Here is a 5,508-nt window from a genome sequence, read left to right as displayed (position 1 = left end):
ATTAAGCACAATTTGTGATTTATTTTTATTTTTACGGATTGCCAGGGGCATACTCCAACACTCAAGACATAATTTACAAACAAAGCATTTGTGCTTAGTGAGTCCACCAGGTCAGAGGCAGTAGGGATGACCAGGGACGTTCTCTTGATAAGTGCGTGAATTGGACAATTCTCCTGTCCTGCTAATCATTCAAAATGTAACAAGTACTTTTGCGTGTCAGGGAAAATGTATGGAGTAAAAAGTGCATTGTTTTATTTTTTTACATTTTACATTCTAGGAATGYAGTGAAGTAAAAGTAAAAGTTGTCAAAAATATGAACTGTAAAGTACAGATACCCCAAAAMGTACTTTATAGTATTTTTACTTAAGTACTTCACACCACTGCTGAAAACATCATTCTAGTCCTTGTCTACATACCCCAAAAACCTGCAATTATGCGCAAAATGTCACACTGAATTTAATTTAAGCTAACATATAAACAGCTAACATATAAACAAGGACTACATACAACATGTAATCTGGAAAAAATTACATTTAAATCCAATCTATTATTATTACTTTTATTAAATCAAATATTATTAAACCTATTAAATGAAAATAATGACTTAATAAATAATGAATAAATATGTTATMGTACCCAAGTGGAGGCGAGGACAGCCAGGCAGAAGCACAGGATATTTAGTAGCTTCATCTCTCTCCTCTCTKTGTGGTGGTCCGTCTAGAATACTGTTCCCCCGGGCCTCAGGGCCCCTATATATGACAATACCTGACGACAAACCCTTGGTTAGGTCCAAATGGCACCCTATTCCCTATATGGTGCACTACTTATACCTGGGGCCCATAGGGAGACCCATAGGACTCTGGTCTAAAGTAGTGCACTATATAGGGAATAGGGTGTCATTTGGGATACAGGCTACATTAGTCACTGTTTGTCTAGTGAGCGGTCCCTCCGAGAAACCTCCTGGGGTTTCGTAACAGATTGATTGACTCACAGGTTGGGATGCTTCTCATTCCAGATAGGTTGCGTCCCCTGTGCCCTTGGCAGATCTGGGGCTGGCTGGTCATATCAAACATCTCAGAAAGTGTGCTAAGCTAGGATCAGTCCCCTCCAAAATCAGTACTCTGAGACGCTTGAAACATACCACCCCTGATCAGACTGAGCAGCTGTGAGGGGTAGAGGCATGATATATACAACCCCTGATCAGACTGAGCAGCTGTGAGGGGTAGAGGCATGATACATACGACCCCTGATCAGACTGAGCAGATGTGAGGAATAGAGGGGAGAGAACGAGAGAAGAACATAGGAGGCATGTTTCTGGAATGAAACCACAGTCTTGAAGTAACAGTCTTGTTGATTTTAGTGTCTGTGTGGTTGTTTTTTAAGACTTTAAGAAAGGCAGGGCAGGTGGATATCGTCTAATAATAACAGTTTTGGGTCTAGAGTGTCACCCCCTTTGAAGAAGGGGGATGACGCGGCACGCTTTCCAATCTTTAGGGATCTCGGACGATCGAAAGAGAGGTTGAACAGAGTGGGTAATAGGGGTTGCTACAGAAAGAGAGGGTCCCAGATTTGCTGGGTCAGATTTTTGCAAGTTCTTTCAGAAACATCAGCTTTATCTGTATTTGGGTGAAGGAGAAAGCTGGGGAGGCTCGGGCAAAGTAGCTGTGGGGGGTGCGGTTCAGCTGTTAGCCCGGGTGGGGTAGCAGGGGAAAGGCATGGGCCAGCCATAGAGAAATGCTTATTGAAATTTTCTCGTATATCGTGGATTTATCGGTGTTACCTAGCCTCAAGAAGCAGTGGGCAGCTTGGAAGGAGGTGCTCTTATTCTCCATGACCCCAAAACTTTTTGGAGTTTAGAGCTACAGGATGCCAAATTTCTGTTTGAAAAAAGCTAGTTTTGCTTTCCTGACTGAACTGGCGTATAATTGGTTCCTGACTTCACTGAAAAGTTGCATAATCGCGGGGACGGATTCGGATGCTAGTGCAGTCCGCCACAGGAGTTTTTGTGCGGTCGAGGCGGTCAAGGTCTGGAGTGAACTAAGGGGCTATATCTGTTCTTAGTTTCTACATTTTTGAAAGGGGCATGCTTATTTAAGAATGGTGAGGGAATGAGGACAGTATAATTCCCATAGCCCTCTTAGGAGAAATAAAGGGTTAGAATGAGGACAGAAGAACTCCCATAGACCTCTAGGAGAAAGACAGGGTTATAAATGAGGACAGTAGAACTCCCATAGACCTCTTAGGAGAAAAGACAGGGTATAATGAGGAACAGTAGAACTCCCATCAGGAGAAAGACCGGGTTATAATGAGGACAGTAGAACTCCCATAGACCTCTTAGGAGAAAGAAGGGTTATGGAGGACCAAAAGGTAAAAAAAAGGAAAAAAAATCCCCCCCCCCCCCCAAATAGACCTTTAGGAGAAAGACAGGGACAGTCCAACTCAGTAAATACTGTGTAGTAAGAATAGTCAGTAAGCCTGCAGATTCACAGTTTTACATTACAATAGGAGACTGACTCGAATGTGAAAGTGACTCCAACAGATTTTCAGGCCAAAATTCTAACATCTGCATAAAGAAATATTGCACAAATCTCCAGTGGTGTTTCTACCAAACTGACTTGTTGTGGATAAAAATCAGTGATGATGGAGTGCACACAAAATGTATTTTTTTTTGCACTTAGTTTTCATGTACCATATTCCCAAAAATCTAAAGTTCAATGTGGTTTTCCATGGCATTTTCAACTCTACACTAAATAGTTTTGGTCGGTAAAACTGTGCGAATGGAAAATTCCACCCAAAAACTCTCTTTTGATATTTGTTCATAGTCGCATTGTTGAATATACTTCCCAGAATGAGAGAATGAGAGAGATCTCGCAGTTCCTGGGCAATTCCAGTCCCTCATGGGTCGATTGGTTGTCACACTTTCCCCCCATCCACCCCATCTAGCAACACGACTGATTTAAACTAAATGCAATTTTTAACTAAGATCATGATTAGTTGATTATTGGAGTCAGGCGTGTTAGCTGGGAAAGTGTGACACCAAATCAGGCCCCCTGAGGACTGGTGTTGCCCAGGCCTGAAAATGTGTCTTGTTTGTGTACACCTGAACTAATCCAATACTTACAATGTAACACAGCATGGACTACACTCCCAAACACCCTGAACAATCAATGACTACAATGTAACACAGCATGGAATACACTACCCACAAACACACCCTGACTAATCCAATGACTACAATGTAACACAGCATGGACCTACATCCCACAACAACATCCCTGAACTAATCCCAATGACTACATGTAACACAGCATGGATACAACTACCACAAACCACACCCTGACTAATCCAATGCTACAAATGTAACACAGCATGGACTACACTACCACAACACACCCTGGACTAATCCAATGACTACAGATGTAACACAGCATGGACTACACTACCACAACACACCCTGACTAATCCAATGACTACAATGTAACCCAGCAACGGACTACACTACACACAATACACCCTGACTAATCCAATGAAAACACAGCACCTGGACTACACACCCACAATACACCCTGACTATCCAATGACTACAAAATGTAACACAAGCATGGACTACCACTAACCCACAATACACCCTGCCGAATCCAATGAAACACAGCATGGACTACACTACTCAACACACACCAACTACTCCAATGACTACAATGTAACACGGCATGGACTACACTAACCCAAATAAACCCTGACTAATCCAATGAATTTTATATTTAACCTTTATTTAACTAGGCAAGTCAGTTTAAGAACACATTCTTTATTTTTCAAGATGGTTAGGGTAGGAACAGTGGGTTAACTGCCTTGTTTCAGCCTCAGCGCGTTGGGATCCCCGACCTTCTAGCTGCTGCCGCAACTGCTGCTGGGCAAACGCCCTTCATCATCAACCCTGGACTTGTCTCGTCATCAATTAATTACTTCTCAATCTACACACAATACCCTTAAGACAAGGGAAAAACAGGTTTTTAGAAATGTTTGCAAATTTATTGAAAATAAAAACAAGAAATAGCTTATTTACATAAGTATTCGAAAGGCCGATGGGTTCTCCTCTTTTTGTAATAGAAAGCCATCAGGCTGTTCTCACACAATTGCATAGGTTATAGAAATGTGCGCAACATGAGATCATGAAGTGATTTAGATTTGTCATTGATGTCAGAGTGGATTTAGAGGGACAATAGAGTGCTGAGTAGCAGGCAGTTACAAGTGTGGTAGACTACTAATGACCATCACGCAGCATCAGAGCTTTGGAGAAGCCTAACTACTAATGGTCACGTGGAATTTGACTGCCTTCATGTCCTGTAACTGCCGGTGTGGTGGTAATACAGTCACCATACAGTCCTACTCCTTCCTCCATTTCCCAGAATGGGGACTGTTTTCCAGATACATTGTTCAGCATATAAACCAAACAATAAAGGCAAAAAACGGTTTAAAATTCTAGATTTCATGTATTTATTCATATGGATGTGAATCAGGTCCTGTAGTACAGTAAAGAAAACTGTCAAAGTCTTTCCAGAGTCCCTTCGTTCAACGCCTGTCATCTACATCACATCTACAATACAGACAACACATGTTTCAACACACGTGCCCTGAGGATAATAGTTGTCTGATCGAGGTCCCCAGTTTCCCTTTCGAAAGAGTCGGAGGGCGTTCATGTAACGTCTGGGGTCCGTCAGCCTCACGCTCAGGTTTCCACCCCGAGAGTAAATGGGCAAGGTTGGCAGATGGAAAGAGTGAACAGGAATGTGGCAAGGTTTCTGCTTTAGTAAGGCTCATGGTCCTCGTGTAGGTTGCCCTGAGACTAAATCAGTGTCAACCCTTAGCCCAGAGAGGAATTAGCCTACCTATTGGCTCAACGGCTAAGGGGAAATCTGCAGTTGGTTTTTACATCTGTTTTTTTGGTTTATATATGAATGACATGTACACATTGTTCCTGAGCATATAGTTATAATGCCCTCATGAGGTTAGTTACTGTTGTACCCCATGAGAACGCCAAAATATACTCTAAGTTAACCTTTCTGATCTACCCATACCTAATACGGGTTCACTTTTCGCTTTTGGAATTTGGCACCCCTGCAATTCCCAGCGGTTGTTTAGGGAAAGGGGAGGCAACACAGAATTCGGGAAAACTGGGGGTTGGGGTTTGCGAAAACACATATCGTAATTTGTCCCTATTTCTGTCCTGTGTGGTTTACAGGTACTGTGTGGGTGTTACGATGACTGAAAAAACACACCGTGCTAAAACATAATCTCCCTCGGTAAGACTAGCCTGAGTGTCAGGCTGTTTGTGTTGTCATGCCAACTCCTGTCACTCAAAGTCATGTTTGGCTTGACAATGAGCAGTGGAGTTGGCATGAGTACAAACCTATCCAGCTACAAAGGCTGCAAAGGGACAACCTGTTTGAGAAATCAATACAGACATCAACTGTTGAGTCAGCTCACCTCCAGGTCAGAGAAGAGATAGTG

General features: G+C 42.5%; 1 long non-coding RNA gene across 1 annotated transcript; it reads right to left on the bottom strand.

Moving 5' to 3' along the window:
- Positions 1–640: 640 nt before the first annotated feature.
- LOC112076406 (uncharacterized) lies at positions 641–1,311 on the bottom strand. The gene is made up of 2 exons (XR_002895183.2): positions 992–1,311; positions 641–765 (listed from the first exon to the last, which is right to left on the bottom strand). It is a non-coding gene; the product is annotated as an uncharacterized lncRNA (long non-coding RNA).
- Positions 1,312–5,508: the final 4,197 nt, after the last annotated feature.

The sequence above is a fragment of the Salvelinus sp. IW2-2015 genome, unplaced genomic scaffold (genome assembly GCF_002910315.2).
Source record: "Salvelinus sp. IW2-2015 unplaced genomic scaffold, ASM291031v2 Un_scaffold3732, whole genome shotgun sequence".
Lineage (NCBI taxonomy): Eukaryota > Metazoa > Chordata > Actinopteri > Salmoniformes > Salmonidae > Salvelinus > Salvelinus sp. IW2-2015.
Note: the sequence above shows the minus strand (reverse complement) of the source record. Positions and strands in the feature narration are given on the sequence as shown.